The sequence below is a fragment of the Scophthalmus maximus genome, chromosome 20, assembly GCF_022379125.1.
Source record: "Scophthalmus maximus strain ysfricsl-2021 chromosome 20, ASM2237912v1, whole genome shotgun sequence".
Lineage (NCBI taxonomy): Eukaryota > Metazoa > Chordata > Actinopteri > Pleuronectiformes > Scophthalmidae > Scophthalmus > Scophthalmus maximus.
This window is the reverse complement of record NC_061534.1, coordinates 11,195,326-11,217,329: the sequence shown is the minus strand read 5'-3', so window position 1 is coordinate 11,217,329 and position 22,004 is coordinate 11,195,326. Positions and strand designations below refer to the sequence as shown.

Sequence of the window (22,004 nt, the reverse complement as noted above, 5' to 3'; positions counted from 1 at the left end):
ATGAAACACAAAATGCATCTTTTTATTTACAGTACTTAGTTCATTTTATGTGACAACCCTAACACTATTCTGACTCATTCTGAATTTGTGTGGCAGCACACACACAAAAAATGTGTTGACATCACAGCATTTCTGACGCAGAGTGACCCTGTTGCCACAGCACAAGCCCCAGTCCATCGGCTCAACCAGCCCGCGATTCAATCTTTTGCAATAACAAAGTCCAAATGTGCAGTGGAGGTCGGGGCTGCTGCTTGACGCTTTTTTAAATCATGCGAGTGATTATCTGGATGTCAGATTCACTGCAACATCATGGATTTCACCGTGACTTTAAAAATCATGTTCAAGTCATGTGTGTCATGAAATACTAACAGACGTCTCATGGCTGGTGGCTGGTTGACAGGACAGACTTTCTAAAACTAGGTTTGGGCCACAAATACTAAGCAGTGTTTACATGTGCAAATTAGCTAATCAATGCATATATGAATGAATCTATTTTAATGGATGGTGCAAACTAGAAATGGATCACTACCTTAATCTGCAATAGGACTTTGGGCAGATGATATATATGGAAGGTCAAATAGTGGGTGATTATACATCTCAGTGTACATTGCAAAATGCAAGCTGTATCTGTAATCTTCTTGATTTCGGTGCAGGTTATGGATTTACAGTGCTATTATAGTACTGCACAGCACTGAGCTAATGCTCTCTGGCTGACATGAGCATGACACCTGGTGGTGGCTTCATATTAATATCATTCATCTCTAGTCTAACAATTTCACATTTAAAATAAAATGAGGGTAAGTGCAACGGAATTGCAAATCTAGTGACAATTATTCTGTCATGGGATTTATTGGCCCTAACCCTAACAACAGAAACGTAAAACTGAGATATCAATTTATGGAACAAACCTTTTCACTATGCCTTCTGTTTCGACTGATACAGCTGGACAACTTTAGATATTAAATCAATACCACTTAATCTGCCTTTGTGAAGAATATATTGCAAAACGGAAAGATGGAAAGATGTAATTTGAAGGAATCGCCACTAGAGAGCAGCAGTTGACTTTCCATTATGTTTCTCCTAATGACACCTGCTCTCTGTGATCCAGCTGGAACATAACCACCCATCAGCACCATCAGTCTACTGATCAGTTATATATTCATATTCTCTTATGAAAGGAAACATCTCAAGTGATTTTAAGATTAAGTCCAGGAGATTCTTAAAATGAAAAATAGTCCATAGTTTACAAAGATTAGTGATCAAACTTGTGGATCAGTGAAGAATCCTGATGATTGCCTTTTTGTGACATTGCTCTGTACACAATCCTCGTGACAGCTGTGGTGAAAACTCCCGTCCGAGGTGATGTGATGTCAAAGCTGTGATGACACTGCACGCACGGACTGATACACAGCTTGAGGACACAGAGTACCCGATGATGTAGCTGACGTGTATTTAAAACCAACATTCATGGTGAAACTCCACCCGTGTTTGTGTTGGTCGCTGGTGGAGCAGTCGGATGTGTATCAGCTTGTTGAAACCTTGTCGTCATTGGAGGCTGTACATTATTGCCAGGGCCTGCATTCAAGATGTGACTCAGATACTTCCCATAAATATATTATAGGACGGTGGGTCTTTCAGGTTCAAGGCTCAGCGCTTGTCAGTGCTTCACACACACACACACACACACACACACACACACACACACACACACACACACACACACACACACACACACACACACACACACACACACACACACACACACACACACACACACACACACACACACACACACACACACACACACACACACACACGTCTCAGCAGTATTCTCCCAGTGGCGCAGGATTAAATCCCACACCACAGGGACGGCCCCTCTCTCTCTGCTGGATCCGTCTAATGCCTGGTTAGCTTGCTACTTATTAAATTCTGCACGATTCTCTCCCTTTTTTTTCCAGGATAAAAGTTGTTTGTTGTTTTGTTTAGTCTGGTGTTTACTTGCTGGCATGTTTCAGCCGCCTGCGTTTCCTCGGAGTGCTCATGGTTCCTCCTACAGTTCAAAAACAGAGAGGACCGTGAATTTCATTAACTGACCCGTTGAATGTGAGCTTGGTTGTTTGTCTGGGTTCACCATCAGTGACATCACTGTGCTTTGTAAGTCTTTCCAGGCCTCCTGCCCATTGTTTTTTAGTAAAGTTGTCAGCCCACCGAAGTGACTTTGAATAGGAGGCAACAGGAGTGGTTTCATCTTAATGTTCTCAAGCTCTTTATAGATTTAACCTCATTTAAACTAGTCAGTCAGATTTGGCATTTTTCACTTCACTCCCCTTACTGTTTATAGACTCTAGATACTTTTTTAGCTTTTTACTATCACATATTAAACTTCAGTTCACTGATTTTTGTGGGCAATTCGTGGGCAGCACTTTTTATTGACATACTATCACTTTATTAAGTTATTACAGCAAGTGTGTGAGCAAATCACCAAAAGTGTCTTTGTACAATTAGCGAACAAAGAACAGAAGAAGAATTCATTTGAAGTAGTGATGAAAGTTATATCTGATATTTACTTAGCTCTGTACTCATCTAGATCTTTATTTGCTTGGTACTGTCCGTCTACTATTTGGTGCCAGATTTGAGAGCTTTTGTTGTTGTTGTTGTTGTTGTTGAAAACAGCTGCCTCCTGCATCTGGAAACAACACTTATCAAAGATGTGAAATAAAAATGTTTGCAAGTCTGGCAAACTAAAACAATGAACTACAAGAAATGTACCTCAAAAGAAAAAAGGAACTGAGTTGGGTGATAGTTACTTGCAAGTGACCCCAATACTATAACCCGTGGTCGCTTGTTCCATTGTTAACGGGAAAAATATTTATTATGGAAACTTTAAAGGAATGTAAAATTTTTGCATATCAGTTCAGGGGAATCTAACTCTCTGTTGGATTGAATAGGGTATGATAGACAAAAGATGGATCGTAACGCAACGAGAAAACATGGGGAAAAATGCAGAAACACAAAGACAGAATGAGTAATCGTGAATGTGCAATCCAGCTGCTCTGATTCACAGTTGCTCAGATGTTCATGTGAAAAACGTCATATAAAAGTCTCCGCGATGCACGAAACTAGACAACTGACACGATGCACAAGAAATTTTCACAACAGGTGATGGGGCATGCGAAGCTCTACGCTGTAAACAACGGACCTGCTCAGCATGTATCGTCGTGTACATGTGTAGCAACAGAGTCGATTCTCTGGTATGATGAGTGAAATGCAGCACACGGGCCCACTAATCAAACTGAACCAATGAGACGATCCCGGTGAGAGACTCTCGGTACACTTCAGTAAGTTACTTTCCCAGTAATATTAACGTGAATGAACAGGATTCTTGACATCAACACAGCCAAGATCCAAATCAAGCAGAATTTCATTGGCAGGGTCGAACAGTTTCATAATGAGTTGCATAATGAAAGCACAATCAGACAATACCTTTGCTCTCAGATAATATATATGGTCCCAAGAATAAAAAGCTCAATGTGCATCAAAAAAGATCTCAAACGTCTACCAAAGGAAGACAAAAGCCAAGTCTTTGTATTGTCCATATATTGTTGATGAGAGTTACAGTACTTTGCAGCTCTGGACAAAAGTTATTTTTTCTGACACGTCTGACATCCACACTTTCTTACATCCACCAAAATATCCAGTATTTTAACACAGTTAAACAATTCCTACACTTTGAACACAGGGGAAAAGCTACAGCTCCCATGAAAATCGTGGGTGGTTGGTTTTGTCCCTGAGAAACTCACAACAGGTTTTATTTATAATCTGTGCTTCAGTCCTCTCTGTCCTTATGTTCTTACAGAACGAGACAAAACCAAAAGGACTTGCTAATGGGTGCAAATCTTCTGTTGAGCGGTGATGTTTAGCCCATGATGGCACAATGCTCATGGGAAATATTGTTCTTTAATGACCCCTACAAAAAAAAGAGACTGCCGTCCTTATATGAACACATTCAGGGAGCCACAGGGCATACTGTACCACCAGTTGAGATCCAAGGCTGTATTTTTAGATATTAGCATAGTTACAAAACTCAACGGGATTTTGAATGAGTTTTCTTTTTACTTCACGACCAGGACCTGGAGGTTCGCTTTGGCTCTCCATAATCTTTACACACTGTATGCTCCTGATAAAGATCTTTCATGTCTCCACAGTTGCTGTAGAGCCCGCCTGTCTGCTCTGAAAAGCCATGCAGGGCGAGGTGAAGAGATTTGTTAACATCAACATATACCAAAGACATGGTGACTGGGGCAGGGTGACCCGACACCTTCACACATTAAGCCCCAGCAACCCTGCTTAAAACAGAAACTTAACCACAAAATTCTTTGGGACAACCAGTAGCATGGCTGTGGTTGGCTAAATACGTCAAGCGACAGTGACATGAAACACCTCGTGTATGGTTACAGCGGTTGGAGGAACATGAGCGGAGCGATCATGTTGGCCCTTTACCTGCCCGTTGTCTTTGTTTCCACCAAACTTACACAAACACAAGCAATTTGCGTTGGGATCAACTTGCAAGAGGAAGAACAATGGTAACAGCAACAAACGCAAAACATCAGCAACAACACAGCATAATGAGCCCAATCCATTTGAAACTCCTGAGGTTCATCTCATTCCCATGATGTTGATGTTTGGGCTTCCTTGGCAGACACAAGGAAGTTGGGTACACAAAGACTCACTTGTCGATATCCTTATTACCATCCTTATATGAAAATAGAAGGTAGGCCTTCAAAATGACTGAGAAGGTCAAAGGGGGATTAGGATCAGTTTCCGTCAAGTAATCTCAAGTGAGCCATGATGCCAAAGCTGCCGCTCGTTCACAATAGGAGCCAGAAACGAAGTAGGCGCTTTAGTGTACAAACTTCTGCCATACTTCTCCTCCATTATCAACTTCCTCGGGAGCTCTGACGAAAAGTACTGGCTTCTAACTAAACAATGAGACCACCTGGAACCACTAGGGGCACAGCAGTTGTCTGTTTCCTCTTAAAACAAATGTTAAAAATGTGCTCTATCACAGAAGGAGAGCACATTCTTTTCTATATCTAAAGAGATTAATTAAACCTTGATCACATACACAAACAGAATCTAATTTGGAGTTACAGTAGCACTGTCACACAAGTGCATCTTCGAAGACAAATATATACAAAGTGTGTTGTTTACTTTCGGAATTTTCAAATTAATCTCTGCATTGTTCACTCATATTTCAGAAATCTCTTCACAGTCATTCTGATGAGCAAAGTAATCAGATAGCGGCTGCCTCTCCACAGGCTTATCTAGAACAGTTACTGTGGGCCGACGGCATGAACAGAAGGCCTGAATATGCATTATGTATATGTGTGCAGGGACAAAAAAAAAAACAGACTGTAAAGTGTGTGTTGTAGATGGTATATGTGAACGGCCCACGTACCTCGTATGTTTTTGAAATTCACTGTATGATCAACATTAATATTCAGTAGAAAATTATGTATCACAACATCACCCACAAATCTTGTGTATATATATATATATATATAATATGTAAATTAGAAAAAGCATTAATTGCCCCTATCAATCAACTTCATTCTTTTCATTTGTTCAGGGGAGATCAGTTCTTTAAGACTTTGCTGTATTTTACACCCAGCAACAAGCCGTGGTCTTATGGTTTAGGGCACTGATGGGAACCAGATGTGTTTGTTTTAGTGCTTCTCATTAAAGCTGCACTAATCAATAGCTTGTTAACAATGGATCAAATGACTGTGCGATGTGAAAGGGCTCACTTTCAGGGACAAATTAACACCCTACTCGGCAGTTCCCGTCAGCTCTCGTGTTTTAGCTTCTATCAACCTACTAGCTGTAGTATTTTAGTTCCCTGGCATTTCATTTCAATGTTTTCAGACGCAGCAAACCTTTTAAAACCCACAGTTCAATAATAATAATATAGAGAGAGTAGGGCTAGTTTAGGTTTAACTACAGAACTGTGGTTACCGGTATTGTATTGAAAAAATTACAAAAACACTTTTAGTTAATCAAGGAGAAATTTACAAAAGCAAGTTGCTACTAGTAGTTGGCCACTTTATTCTTTTACAGTGCACTTTAAATTCTTGCTCATCACTCATCAGCTATTAACCATCAATCAGTCAATATTCACAATCAATTCAATAAATCAAAAACAACATTTCCATTGATATGCTTTCCTCGGCGTACATGCAATACAAAGTTTCACATCTTAATGATCATCATCACGGCTCACCAGTGTTCATCCAAAAGACTCTTCATCCACAGCACCGCAGCAATTCCAGTAGTGATGTGAATGTGAAACTGTTGAACAATGGTGGAGGTATGGCATGGATTGTTAGCATTACCTTTGTTAACATTGGTAAATTAGCAGTGGTGCTAAAATGCATCCACAAGGTCAAGTGACGTTCCCACTCACCAATATCCAGATGCTTATATCAGAGGTTTCCAAATTCAATCTCCAAAGTTGGTTGCAAGTGAAAAGAGTTGAGAGGGTTTCAAACTGCAAGGTGAGATCCTTCAGTTCCTGGGGCTGTCTAGACAACATGTGAGTGATTTGTATAGTGTTTCCTCTTTCCACAGGAAGTGAGGCAGATGCAAGGTTGGGAAAGGTGATTGGCTCAGGTGTGGCTCAGGTGTTTTGATTGACAGATGACAGATTGGAGTGTCGACCTTGGTGGGACAGCAATGAACTCGGATGATCATTTATTTTACCAGAGTTACACAAAGCTAATGATTGGTTGGCAAACACAGTGGAGCATTTTGGTGGTTTCAAAGATATTTTCTGATCAGGAGTTTCATCAGGAGTTGGTGGAGACCAAAACCGGAGCAGAAAGAACATATTGGACTTAAAAGGATACAGCATTGCTCCAAATCAATGCTGATCTAATGTTGCTCCATGTCTGCTACATGTGGAAAGTTTGCTAACATTTCTACTTTAAAAACTTACGGTGATTATATATCAGTGTCGACAATTTTAGTTTTTATTTTCCATGAATGTGTTAAAATCCCTATTGCTTTGCTACCAGCTCAACGTGGTGCCATGGTGGCTTTTTTTGTGGCTGATTTGAATCAAACAAGTCAGGACTGTGACACATGGGACAGTTCGGTCTGCAGCACATTGAATGTTCCTGGAAGGTCAGTCAGTGAGTCAGCGTGTTGTTTTCTGCCTCAGGATCTACAGTAGATATGTATGTGGGACATTGGCTGCCTCTGGGTCTGGCTGGAAAAACCTCTCACAATCCAGACCTCTCCGAAGGGCTCTCAGCTCCCCCCCCACACACACACACACACACACACACACACGCACAACTTAGACACATTACATTACAGTGTCCTGTATTCTATCTATGGCATCCTCGGCCAAGCATGTGTGTGTGTGCACGCGTCAGTCTGACCACACAGCGATGCAGAGTCGTGTCGCTGGCGTCACACTGTGGTAAATTGGTAGTCATGTTATAAAACAGATTATTTCAGTCTCTGATTACGTACGTATCAAATGATGGCTTAGCCTAAACACCAGAGACTCTGCCCATGTGTCCTCTCTTTGATTACACAGATGAGGTCGACGTTGAGGAAGAAAGTTGAGTATAGAATGATGCAGGTCTGTAAAAACATATAACTGAAAAATTCTGCCTCATAAAGATGCATGGAGATAGTTGTAGATACAGATGTTACTAGCAGACATTTTTTTGGAGGATCACAGATTTTCTCAACATTTTTTTTCCACGGAAAACCAGGAAATGAGGAGTGTTAATTACACCTTTGCACCACACCAAGGTATATACGCTATAAGGAATACACAAAGGCTTGATCATATTTTCTGTCCAGCTATTAATACAAATGAAAACATACATCGTACTAGCAGACACAGAGAGAAAAGGGTGGAGGGTGAACTACACCCTCTTCGCAAATGTTAACAACTTCCTCTCTCCCATAAACACATGTGTTTTTTCTCTTTGCTACCAAGCTAAACCGTGTCATTTCAGAAAGATCAAATCTGGGTGTTGTCTCTTTCTGGTGAAACCACGCCACCAGGCTGGTTGGAGACATGGCTTTGGCAATATCTGTAATAGATACTATGGCTGTTTATGTTAGTCAGGGAGAGTTAAGTGGAAAAAGAAGTGGAACGGAGGAGAGAAAAAAAATGTGGCATCACCAAAATAGGACATGATTTATACCCTCGGGTGTGCGTGTCTGTGTGCACCTCTACTCTTTCGGATCACATGGTAACAAAAATATAGACATGGTAACACGTGTAAGAGTGGACATAAAACTTAATAGGGAGGTCAAACCAGTATTGACCACTGTGACCTTTAACTTGTTGAACATCAGTAGGATTAGATGGCCCACAACATTGCACCCTGGGGATGTTGCTTATGTTGTTCCCATAACAGAGCCCCTGGAGTTATCCTAAATTATTCAAATTCCTAATGATTAAATTTAATACTTATTCAGAGCATTTTCTACATTCTGGAGATGAGGAACCAACAAATTTGAGAAGCTCCATGAAATAAAATGGTTTGGAGGATGCTGTTAATGTTAAACTGCTGTAATTCAGAGTTTTTACAGCAAAGTCGCTTTCAGACATGCACTAAAATCCGTAGGGACTGTATGTGAGAACGCTAATGTCCGTAAATGTTGCTTTGGACATTTTCCAGAGCTTTTCCCGCCAGCTCCCTAGTAAAGTTTCCGGAAAATGTCAGGGTGAGCCCATGTGAGAACACAACGGTGGAGAAAGTGAATCTGCGCCAACATTTTATGGTTTCTTCTACGACCCATGACCCTGACCTCCACCAAGTTTGGTGCAAAGCATTTCAGTACTTTGTGAATAATCCTGCTGACAGACAGACATGGGTGAAAACATAATTTCCTTGGAGGAGGTAAATATAGATAATCTAATCAAACGCATTCACAAGTGGAGGGTTTCTACTGTGAAGCATCTGCACAAGTTAACATTAGGACAAAGAGACCGACTCTCATGATGAACACAAGACTGGTTGTTCTATATTTCACTCTCTTCTCGCTCTCTCGTTCTGATTGGACCCTTAGACCAGAGATCAATCTCTCCACTATCGCTCTAAAATCCCCATTAACAAGGTGAGACAGGCCAAATTAAACAGCTAAGCCCACTGAGAGACTGCCAAAGGCTCCGCTTGCTTTCTGTTTGCTTTTAACTGGGGGGGGGGGGGGTGTAGTGTTTTGTGTGTCGTTGTGTGTAACAGTACACGGTGGGAAAACTGGCACTGTCTGGCACATGCTGAAAAGATACTGTACGTGCTCTCTGTGTTAAAATCAAGGCCAAGTTCTAACAGAAGCATTGCAGAGCTTGCTGTCAAGGACACTTAATTGCGTCTGCTTAATCCTCGGTGGCATAAACATGTTTATGATTGCAATACTACTCCAATACAACTTGTTCTATTTTATGCAGGGGGGATTTAAACATCACCACCATGCTGCCAACATCCTTTCAAGTTATGCCTTTTAAAAGCTAACTTAATTCCCTCCTTTTGAATTTCAAGTCCCGCTAATTTCCTGTGCTGCTTCAGACGGACATTTAGATTAATCGGGGCTGACTTGAGTGGTTGTCGTGCTGGGGAGGAATGCTCCTCATGGCTCGCTCTCGCGTTCAAGGATAATTGGTGCTGATTACCGCCTCTCACTGTGTGTACTCACTGCTCACTGATGAGGAATGACTCAAAAACACAGAAGCCCACACTTTTGGAAAGCTCGATGCGCACACAAAAGGCCACTCGCAAGTTTCCCACATTATCTTCCCCCGGCACATACCTGTAGAGGAGGAAGCTTGTTTATCTGAGCTGCTCTAGTCTCTTAAAGACATTCCAGTGTGGGGTTTTTTTTTTCCCACGCTGAGTGCAGTGCTTGTGTCTGGGGAGGAGCGTGGTGGTGGTGCTGGACGGGCTTTGGGCAATAACCTCTTGGACTCTGTGTTGATAGTTGGTGTATGAACGGCCGAAAATGCCTTGTCTGTCCGCCACGATACATAGCACACATTCCTCCGAGTCATGTCCTGACATGTTGGAGAAGACCCGGCGAGGATACACATTCAGGCTTTCTCACAGATTGGAGTGTTTAGAAAAAACGGAATGTGGGTGCAACCAAGTACACGAGTGCATTTGGATAAGGGGGGGAATGTTAATACTGCAGGATTACTGTTGTTTTTTCCAATGTTGTTTCTCAGATCAGCACACTGCATCTTAATACAGATGCTACATACAGCTTTGAAAAAGGTCTGCAACATTGAGTTAAAAAAGGTGTGTGTGTGTGTGTGTGTCATTACTGATGCAGTTAAACACAGAAAAGAAAAACACAGTGTGGCTCCAAAACAGATCTTATCAGCGAGGTTCCTCATGCCAGAAAAGAGGACTGATGAAAGACGACAGTTTACTATCTATTTATGCCTAGATCCACACACACACACACACACACACACACAGTTCACACAGTTCACACACCAGTGCAAAGCTCCCATTGTCAACATATATCAGCAGCGTTTTGGTGAAACCAGACTCTGACATCAGAGGGCACAAAGAAGAAGAAGGAGAGAAGAACCTCCCTCTTTCTGTTCCTCACCCCCAGCTGGCAGGGCGGGGCAGATCTGTGCCCAGTAAGACATCTCTTGTGATTTACACCCTGCAGGTGTCTGGCATGTTCATGAGCGTGCATACATACGTCCATACATGCAATGTCACAACAAATTGGCCCCTTAGCTGTGAAAGTGAAAAACTGAGTTGCAAACCTAAAACCTTGCCGCGAAGAGCCTCTTAACTGTGTAAAGACATTGCTATTTGGAATGCACTGGTAGCCACTCCACAAAGCTCATAATACATTTCTTTACACCAGTGGACACCAACTGCTATCTATCATGAATAAGTGCTATTGTCTTGTTAAAGGTATAAATAATCAGTACAGCGACAGCTACATTTTGTTTGTGTAATCTACGACAGTTGACTCCAAAACCTATAAATGCCAACTTTATGTTGGCCATGTATTCTTAGATCAGAAGCAAGGACCACGTATCTCCCTCTGCACACTGGAAGAGATATAGAGAACAACTGTTCTGCAATGCACATGCACATACGTATTGTGTCATGTCCAAGAATATGCTGTGATATACAGTGCTTAAAGAAATTAAGTCACCAATATTCTATCATTCTCTCATTGTCAGCAAATCCTGTGAAAAGACAACTATTGTAGTATTTCCTGTGTAATGTGATCTCAAATACATAAAAATGTATGACTTTATGTGTATTAATCCACAGCTGAAAATATTCCCCAACAAATGTATTTTACATATATTTAAGTTATATTTGATTAAAAATAAATATATCACCTTTTTAAAAAGAATAAAGATACGTAATTATGAGAATTAATGAGTAATGGGCAAATATGCTGCATACAGAGAATGGAGGTATTGAGAGAGGGACTGACATTGGTTTTGGCCTTTTTATGGGATATAAAAATGTCACTAATGTTTTATATTGTTAAAAGATATTGCGAACATGCTGTTAATGTGGCAGTTAATCATTCAACATTTCATTTCTTCTGTTGCTTTTGTTCAGTACACACACACATATATACTTTGCCCGCTGTAAACACATATCTTGCTAAATCTCTACTGCAGCCTGTGTGTAAGCATTCAAAACAAAATTGCTGTAAAACAGGAAAGAGCCTTTGTGCTGGGAAAAAATGACAGACACTGATACTGTGAGGTACCTGTTTGCCCGCGTGTCTGTGAAGTTCACAGGAAGTGCAGACTCGGAGCTGAGGCTCTTTTGACTTGGGCACTTGCAGAAAAATGCACATAACATATCAACACAGTTTGTTTTTCTTCGGAAGGTGTTGACAATGTTATGACAATTAGATTCAGGGAGAACACTCAATCCTTTATGCTTCTTTTGATTCAGAACATATTTTTATTAATTGCAGTGTCCTCACTCAACGATGTCCAGTGTCTGCCTGTCTTTCTGTCTTTCTGTCCTGGCCACAACCAGCCCCCCTCCCGGCCTCAAACACCACCTCTGAATCCGTCTCTTCGTTCACATTCCCAGAAAGATAGACCTGATAGAGGCTATACCATTAAAAAGGGTTGAGGGAAAAGAGATGAGATGATGAGACAAAAAAAGGCATGGGGGGGTGTTGGGAGTAGGGGTCACGACAGTGCAGAGTGCTGAATCAGCTCTAACACCCATCAACCATCTATTCTAGAGTTTCCCCAGGGAGCAGTTACGTTCTCCAGGCTCCATGCTCTATATAACATTCATACTGACGGGGATCACATTACTGAGATGGAGAAATACGTGGCAGAAAGGCTCCAAATAACTAAGCGTGTACACAACTATAAGTCAAAGCCAATGTGGTTTTCTCAGCACCATCAAAAGGTAATTACTGGGTAATAATTTTTACTCAAACGCGCTTGTTCAAACAAGCAGCTTATGTTATTGGTCTAGGCCTTGAGCTCGTTTCGGCAACTCCCATTTTTTTAGTTTAGACTGTATTCGTTGCTCATTTGTCAGAATCGGGGACCGGTCCTGATCCGAGAGTAAAAATTGTGGGTGTGGCTCCTAGCCTATATGTAAAACTGAGATGTCAGCCATGATACAGAATGCTGCGACTTTCAATCAATCAAAGAGAATGTGCTTTCACAGGCGGGCCTCAGCTGCAGTGAAGTCACGTGTCGGATTGGGTGTCATTGGAAAATGTTCGGAAAAATAGGTCAGGACATTTTCCGGAAAGTTTGACGACCGTTCACATATGAAGACCACAGCAGGGGATCGCCTGAGTCCGACACATTCACAAAAGCAGAAACATTTTCGGAACATTCACGCGAGGGGTGGCACCTAAGCACCCACTCGCTCACCGTGAATCTTCTGAAGATTTTCCTGCTGTTTTAGTACTATAACCATATAAAGACCTGAACATGCTTGTGGGGAAACATACTGTATGACAGCCCTGTGATTGTTGGAGGGTTTCCATGTGAATGTCTGTGAAATACCAGGCAAGCTGGTGGGATGTTGTGTCCAGTTGTGTCATTGTGTTATTGCCATATGGAAATACTTACTTAAAGTCAAATACATCAAGATATATTGCCGCTCCACAACTATCAAAATAGCACTGTTTGTCCTCATGTTGCCACCACTTCAGTCCACTCAGCGTATCTCGACATTCAAACAATAGAGAGAAACCTGCAGAAGGTCAAGGCTCTCACGTATATGATAGCTGAGCTGACAAAACTGCCCAGAAACCGATACTCTTATGACTCAGACCACCGTTTCTAATTGGCTTCACAGGAAGGAAGCTTGATGAATACCAGGAAGTGAGGTTCATTGAAAAGATCCCAACGGCCGCAGTGGCCTTGGTTGCCAGCGGCATGAAACATTGCAAAAAAGAAAAAATCCTGAGTCTGGCTGCTGTTGCCTAGCAACCCTGATTAGGTTTAATCACTGCTAGACCTTTATCTGCTTGTGACTGCAACGAATGCCCTGCCCTTTGTAGAGGTCACCCCTAGATAGTGTGTGTGTGTGAAGACATGATATGTATCTGAGTCTCACTCCATCAGTTAACTTCTTTTTTGTACTGTATACTATTCCATCATACTCTAGTCTGACATGGGGGTCGGTAATATGCGAGAAATCCGTCCACAAACGGATTCCACACACTGGAATGTGCCAGATGAACAGGACGTTTTTTATTTTTTTATTTTAACATAACCCGTAACCCCAGAAACAATGTATTTAGTCAACAATGTGCTCTTTGACTTTAGAAGTCACAATCATAGGTAGTTAGCTTGGTATGCTTATGATTGCAATTTAAATCCATAAACACCACTTCATTGTGTCGGAAAAATCCTACTCAGACTTCTCCTGGCAGTGTTCATAATCCATTTGTCAAAAGATGGTTATTAAGACCGTCTGGGTCTCCACAACACATCTCAGTTTTCACTCACATATTCGTCCCATTACCTCTACGCTCTCCCTCCCTTATATCTCTGATTCAATCAGCTTTCCCTTTCTCTGCCTCTCAGTGTGCAGTTCTGCCTCACCTTTCTTCATTCTAACGTCCTTAACGGGTAAAAGCTTTCCTTGCCAGGTTCCTCTGAGCCTTGGGAGCGATATAAGGGAGAGAGCAGCCGTACATATGGAGGACATAAATGATTTATTATAGGTACTCATTTCAAATTCATCTCGCACAACGGGGGTATAAGTCTTGTAATAAGCAGATGAAGGAAAGAGGAAGCAGACTGAAAGATAAAGGGTTTCGGGTTTGAATGAGTATTACAGGCATAAGTATAACCACAGATGTTTTTTTTTAATAGAAATTATTGAGGAGAGTGAAATCAAATTAAAAGTACAAAAAAAGAGACATGAGTCCGACTAAAGGAGAAAGGGAGAGACTTTACCTTAGTTTTCATTAGAGCATTACAATTGGTTATAACAAAACTTTTAAAACTCTGAGCACTGAACTCTGAAGGTGTCTCAGTCGTATCAATTATTTTTGCTGTATGCAATCAAAAGCATGGTTGTTTCTATATTTCCCTGCCATTGCCTGAGAGTTGCGCAACTACTGTGAGTCAACTGAATTTCCTGTGTTGCTGTGTTAACAGGCAGGAACGCTTCCATCACATATAAACACACTGTGCCACAGGACTGAAAAAGACAGCTAACAAAACCACTACAGTTATTAATCAAACCACTGATATGAGGAGACAGATGGCCGGATGCTGGAGTGTGTGTGCGTGTGTGTGTGTGTGTGTGTGTGTGTGTGTTGCCGAGTCAGACAGCTGTGTCTGTCATACTTGCTTGACGTAAACCTTCCCAGGTGTTGCCTCTTTGGCTTCACTAAAGGAGGCACCGTGGGCACCACATTTTTCTGTGTGCGTGTGTGTGTGTGTGTGTGTGTGTTTGTTTATCTAGACGTTCGACTGTCTGAAGGCAAAGCGATACTGATGAGTGTGTGTGTGTTTTCCTACACTCAGGTTTCGGTGCCAGTGTACAAGTGTACGTGTCATGTCATGCCTTTGTCAAAGCGAGTGTTCACGGTAAATCTCGTGCTGTGCCTCAAAGCAGTTGGCACAAGGAAAGACAAAGAGAATTTTCTTGAAGCCGGCGCAGCTCTAATGTGCGCATTCTTCTCATACCAACAGCAGGTCAATACAGAGTTTAAACTAATGAAAGATTTCTTTTACTTTTTTTTTCAAATATCTGTTTAGGAAGTCCCAGAGAGACCAAATTTGGTGAGACAAGCACACAAATAAAGATAGGAAAGCAACAATTCACGACAAAAGAAACCCTTTAAAAGTTTATAAAAACAGTTTACTTAATTATCTTCTGATAATGACAAATCTAGTTTTGAACTCCAGTTTACTTCACTTTTCTTTACCTCCGATCGCTGCTTCTTTTTCATAACGCACCCCTGAGACACCGTCCACCACGGTGAACTGCAGGCTCCTGTGGGCATAATGTAACTGTCACTCGCTGGCACCACACAGACAGGAAGCGGATCACCGACTGATCTCATGACAGGAAGAGGGGAAGCAGGAAGTCACACTGATATGCAAGAGCAACCACAGACAATGGACAACTGTTAAATATATCAGCAAAGGGGAACACACTGAAACACTCGTGCACATGCTGCATGACTGGCCTGGGACCGTTTATGTGCATGATCATGAAACACGATCACGACCAAAGAAATTATCGCGCTGTTTTTCTCTTTGTGCCTCGTACCACAAGTGAACCTATTGTTTCACTTTCTGCAGATTCACTCTGCAGATTCCCCGCAATGACCGAAATCGATCACATTTCCCACAATAGTTTTCCTCATCAGAAATATACAAAGGCCAACGTTCAGCTCTGGCAATTGAACTGCGACAATGCTGTTTGGAAACAACAATGCATACTGGAAATCATTTGGATAATTCTAGGGTTTATCAAAATCTCAGGACCAGGAAAAAAGGCCACACTGGAGAACTTTGTGGGCTAATTTGAGTCATATTTGTCCATGTTTGACTTTGCACTAATCTGATGCAGCAGGAGTTAGGTATCTCTGAACAATGAGTGACTCTTTCTGTCGTTCCGTAGCGTTCCACCGCTGTGGGTCCATCTCCCACGGGATCTGGACGACACACAGCTCAGGATGTCCTGCTGGCAGTGATTCTTCCTCAGGGTAAAGAGATGAAAGGTCAGCGCGTGATGGTATTCCTGAGCACCGCATATGGGGAAGTCAGTTCCTTGTGTGTGTGTGAGTGTGTCTGTTCACTTTGAATGAAAAACCTTCACGTGCATGTTTCCACCTGTTGAGTGACGTTTAAGCCCTAACCCTAACCCTAACCCTAGACCGCACTTTGCCAGCTGCTAATTGGCTAACTCACTCAGCTTGTCTGGGCATGATGCTTCACAGATTATCATATCATCGGTCTGAATCTCATGACCCCCCTAGCAGTGGATAAGTTGTCCTGACTACCTGATGTATTCGCATTTTAAAACATTTTCTCTGCTTAAAAATTAACTCATTTTCTTTTCCATTGCACTTTTTATCAGTGTTACAACATTTTCTACCTCAGCCAAAGATATTATAGGCAAATTTTGAATATCAAGCATATTGATCCAAGATTTTGCTTGAATTACATATTATGAATATGGCTGGATATGTGCAACGAAATCATTTTCACGGCCTTTCATTTGTAGCCTTTCCAAAGTGTAAGGAATGTATGATATTGTTGAACACCCTGGATGCTATCAGTGTTAAAGCTGCTGTCGGTAGGATTGAGAGAAGTGAGGACATAGTCTCAGAATTCAAAACCCAACGACTCATGCTCCCTCCCCCTTCCTCTTTGCTCCCTCCCCCTCCCTCTCTGCTCCCTCCCCCTTCCTCTTTGCTCCCTCCCCCTCCCTCTCTGCTCCCTCCCCCTCCCTCCCCGCTGCTCTTCGGTTCCTCCTCCATAGCTCCTCCCAGCCCTCCGTGCCCGTGCTCGCCACCATGGCAACCGAAGCCAGGCAAGGTACGTAACATGTCGTTCCCACCGGTAAGAAGCTAACCTGAAGCTAACACGGACTACTGTCCACATTGATAGACTATAAGACGTTTTTTTAATTATCGTTGCCTCACGTTATTACCTGCGACTTTTTGTGAAAACAACATTGTCAGTGTTTTTGAACGTAGTTGACCGTAAATCAGTTTATATTAGCTTGTTTACGTACCTAGCGTTAGCTAGCACATTAGCTACTGCAGTGTTAAATGTATGCCTGTAAATGAACAGCTTTATCTTCACATACATCATGTGTTGCTTTGCAAGATGACTGACGCTTTTATCTATGTTTTATAACATTATTAGAGCTTTGAGACTGGTACACTGGACTCCGATGAGGAAGTGAACACGGCTGCTTCGACGAACAGTCGAGCGAGGAGAGGAGGGAGCTGATACGAGACGCACCGGGCAGCGGCCGTGGGAGACGGGGCAGAGGTCGGCGTGCGGCCCCACACCCGAGGACCTGGGAGCCGAAGACACAGCTGATCTCCATGTGATGAGCTCAAAGAAAAGCATAAAAAGTGTATCAAAGTACAATGATGTAATATTGTCAAGCTTTATTTTGCATGAATAAAATACAGTAGTTGTGTTGAATATTCCTTCAGCTATGAATATATTTTCAGCTATTATGCTACAAACACCGCTAACAACTAGCCGTAGCACTGTGGGCCTAGCAACTAGCAGCCTGATTAGAACAGCACAGTAGCACACGGTCACAGAGTGCGACAATAACATGGGAAATAAAAGATGAATGAAACAGAGATCATTTCCGGTCAAGCAGAACGCATCGTTTGTGAACTCTGTCGGTGTCGTTGCTTCTGTGGAGCCGCGCCGATGTTTACATCTGCTCGATCTGTTTCCTTCTTTTCAGCTCGTTTTTGCTCGTCGTATATGCAGTTTCTGGCAAAGGAGCTGGGCAGTTTTTTCGATGCTTGGCGTTTCTTTGCCGTGGTGTTTTCAAACTAACTCCGCTTCTGCTGCGAAGACGTGCGCTTGGTCGTGACTGAGCGAGTGAGGCTGTGCACCGCGACTGCAGTGCTGCGCCGCTCGTCCCTGGATGACTGACAGAGCGGAGAGACACCCCCTGGCTGTGATTGGACATTTTAGCTCGGGCGCGGTGGATTCTGGCGAATGGCATTAAAGGCAGTAGAGGGTGCAGAGTGACCCAGAGTCTGTCACAGACGATCTGTCTCACGTATTACTACCAGCATATAGCTAAAGTTTCAGCAAATATGAAAAAAAGTTCTTTTTGCAAATCCTACCGACAGCAGCTTTAATGTTACCAGGTAATTTAAACAGTTCAGTCCTCACCCGTTCTCAGATTTACAAACCCCGCCAACAAAAGACATCATTATTTTTTCTGAATGCTTTGTCTTTATCCTAAAATTCCTCTCAGGTCGCCTCCTTAAATGATGAGCCTGCTTTTCTCAACCCCGGTATGAAGACCAATTTGAGTGGTATAAATCTGCTGTCATTATCGCTCTCACAACAGAAACGCCAGGAGCGTGTGTGTGCATGAATGTGTGTGCATGCTCAAAATGAATTCTCCTCCTGAAAAAAACTCAGGTTCAAGAAAGGGATCCCTGTGGTTCTGCAGCCCCAGCTGGTTTTTCTGGATTGGTGACAGGCCTAATGACGAATCCAATGGTCATTCCTCACCCCCAAACACTTTCGCTCTGACACATACACACATACACACACACGCATACAAACACACACACACACACGCACACACACCATTCCCCACAATACCACAAACAGAGCATAGCCAATTAAATAAGATGAGCAGCAAAGCTTGGGGTTACTGGAAGCACACAAAAGGCTTTTGTAGAGCTGCCCCAAACTGACACACACGGGTCGAATCTGTGGGAAAAGACTAACCGTGCATACATTACTCGTGTGACTCACAAAGACTGTACCTCGTTTCTTCATCTTCACACTGCATTAAGGTCAAGTCTTTCAGGACATTTGTTGAGAGACGTGAAGCGTGTGAAAAGAGGTTGTTGTGCATATTCAAATGGCTGAACCTCTGTCCTTCCATTCAAAAAGCACAATGAAGACAAAACATCAGGATGAGACCTTGAATCTTATAGAGCAAATAGAGCAGTTTCTGCAGCAAGGACAGACGAATTGGAGAGAAATCTGATGAGATTAAGTGGTGGCGGTGGGGAAATGTGTGTGTGGGGGGGTGGACAAAGACTGACCCCTCACAAAGCAAAAAAAAAAAAACACCAACAAAAAAACTATTGTTCAGGCAGATGAGAATTGTTATTAAATGAGACAAAGAAGAGGAAAAGAAAAGGAAAACAGAGAGAAAAGACTGTGGATGGGGCATGTCTTGACTCATCCAGGCAGACAATGGCTGAATGATACAGTGTCTAACCTGATAATAATTCAACATATTGTGCAAAGAAGACTGGTGTGAAGCAAAAGTAAGGTTGAGATAGGATTATTTTTTATACGGTATATCTGTAATTCTTGAATACATTTTTTTATATTGTCTTGCGCGTAAAAATTCTATTGAAATGTCACACAGAAGTAAAGGCTTTGTTAAATTAATAAATCCTTGCTCATAGTTGCACTAAATGTGAAGTAAACAGTTCATAGACAACATCAGCTGTTCCAATTATGAATAAATAGTTAATCTGATGTGATGCAAACGTCATCAGTTAAAATCTATTTGTTGTTTGTTCTGGGTTTTTTTTAAACATTTTTTATTCAGTATTCAGCATGTTCTTTAACAAGGTGTTTTATCTTCACCGCCCAGCTCTAAAAATACACACATACGCTCTGCGTACTGTACATGTACGGATGCATGCGAACACAAACAGAAGCTGGCATGCATACAAATGAAGACAGTAAGTTCTGATGCTTTCACACACCCCAGTGCCAATATCATGCTTCAACCCGAACAGGGCTGTATGAAAATAAATAATTCAGCAGCAGGGAGAGGGTATTTTTCTTTCTCACAAACACATACGCACAAATGTGAGGAAAATATGTAGTCAACAGTCTTCACGGTCAAAATTGTCTCCAGTTGATGAAGAGATTGAAAATCAAACGACTGAACAGTTTGAGGGCTGCGAGACGGTTCGAAGGCTCGCTGACCTTTCAAGAGAGAAGGAGAATCTAAGAAAACGCCAGCGTATGGATCCACTGACTGATCCCGTTCAACATTCAGAAAACTATACTTATTTTCTTTCTAAAGAGTTCGACCAGAAGATCAATGCTGCCCTTGTGTCTATACACTAAATGTGACATTAAAGCCAACAAACCGCTCGCTTAGCTTAGCACAAACATGTCACAGCACGAGAGGGGGGAACCGTAAGCTCTGTCCAAAGGCAACAGACTTTATACCAGAACCTAAATCTCAATTAGTGAAAGGTTTGTTTTTTTAATGTACACAGAAACGGAAGCCTACAACCGACAAGTAGTGAGGTTTCTTTATTTTTATTTGCTAGCCGTAGTTTCATATACTGTATATGACAGACAAATTGTAATTTTCTCTTTCAACCCTTGGCAAAAATAAAAATAAAAAGCAACTGAGCTTATTGTCAAAATATTCCTTAAACATGAGCAAGTTAATCTCATAAATAACTGTAATTCTTAATTGTAAATAATTCTTTCTTCAAGAAAGAAACAAGAGATTTTGCTTATGGCTGGAAAGCAGAGGTGAACCTGGAGTTCACTTTACTTTTGGTTTTTATCATCCATGAGTGTGATCTGTGATCTTATATAAACATACCACAACAAACTGTGGACACATAGAAAAAACTTCGCAATCAATAGTTTATAGATTTATTTTTCTGTCTCACACAAGCACATATTGAATTTTAATGTGAAGTGTCAATGAAAACACACGTGTGTAAACTCAAAATGAATTTAGAAAAGACCTGATAAGTTCCATACATGCCAGAGAAACATACACCCTTGGACATATTCCTGATCCGACGGCATCGGTGTTAGAAGTTCAAGAAAACATTGGAGGAGACGTTTTCATGTCTTCTCTTTGATTTATGTGACATTTACAGGCCCATGTTACATCTGAGCCCTTGACAGATTTGAGCGATGTCAGATTTTTCAAGGATACAACCCGAGAGTTGTTGGATCTCTTTTCTCCTGGACTGTGGACTTCACTAAGACATTGGTCCAAAATCCAAAAGTCTAATTCAGTAAACAGTCACTTTTAATTGACCTTATTCTGATTTTATTTGAGTTTTCTAATTAATTGTATTTGTCCTGCAATTCCAAAGGGGATCAAAGGTTCTAATGTTCTTCTTTACTTGCACTGTACTTGGATGAGGATTAGATTTGAGGACAAGAAACCCACATATTTTTTTGCTTCTGGAGGATTTCTTGAAAACGCACAGCAGTGAATGAAGAAAAATATAATTATTAACAATATATTATTGTCCTGTGATGGCATTCCAAAAAATGCTACCAGCAGCAAGATTTACTATTCACTAGGATGTTCACTTGGTATCCATCCATCCATCCAGAAGGGCTTTGGTGGTTGATCGGCCTGAACTGGGATTCGAACCAAGAACCTCCTTGCCGTGAGGCGACAGTGCTAACCACTGTATCACTGTGCCGCCCTGTTCACTAAGAATGAAATGCTGACATTGAATCAATTGATACGTTTTTTTGTTTCACAAGCAGGGCTGAGCTTATAATATTTTAATATTTTGATTCAGAAACTGCAAAACTAACAAAAGAAAACTGAAATATTTTTATCCCTGTTCAAGCTGGGGTCATGGACTAAATGTGGTACATACTTGCTAAGCAATAAATAATGAAAATGTCAGTGTTTCCTCATCCGTCAGTTGTTTAAACAATTAAGAAGAGATTTTTTTTTTCCCCCTCTTCCAAATGGCAGAGTCAGTCTCTTTGTCTTTGGATAATAATCTATTAA

The 22,004-nt window shown here is 41.6% G+C and overlaps 1 long non-coding RNA gene across 1 annotated transcript; it reads left to right on the top strand.

The window, feature by feature from the left end:
- The first annotated feature begins 1,847 nt into the window (after nt 1-1,847).
- On the top strand, nt 1,848-17,065 carry LOC118285054. The gene is made up of 3 exons (XR_004785022.1): nt 1,848-1,906; nt 16,146-16,245; nt 17,010-17,065. It is a non-coding gene; the product is annotated as an uncharacterized LOC118285054 (long non-coding RNA).
- The last annotated feature ends 4,939 nt before the right edge of the window (nt 17,066-22,004 follow it).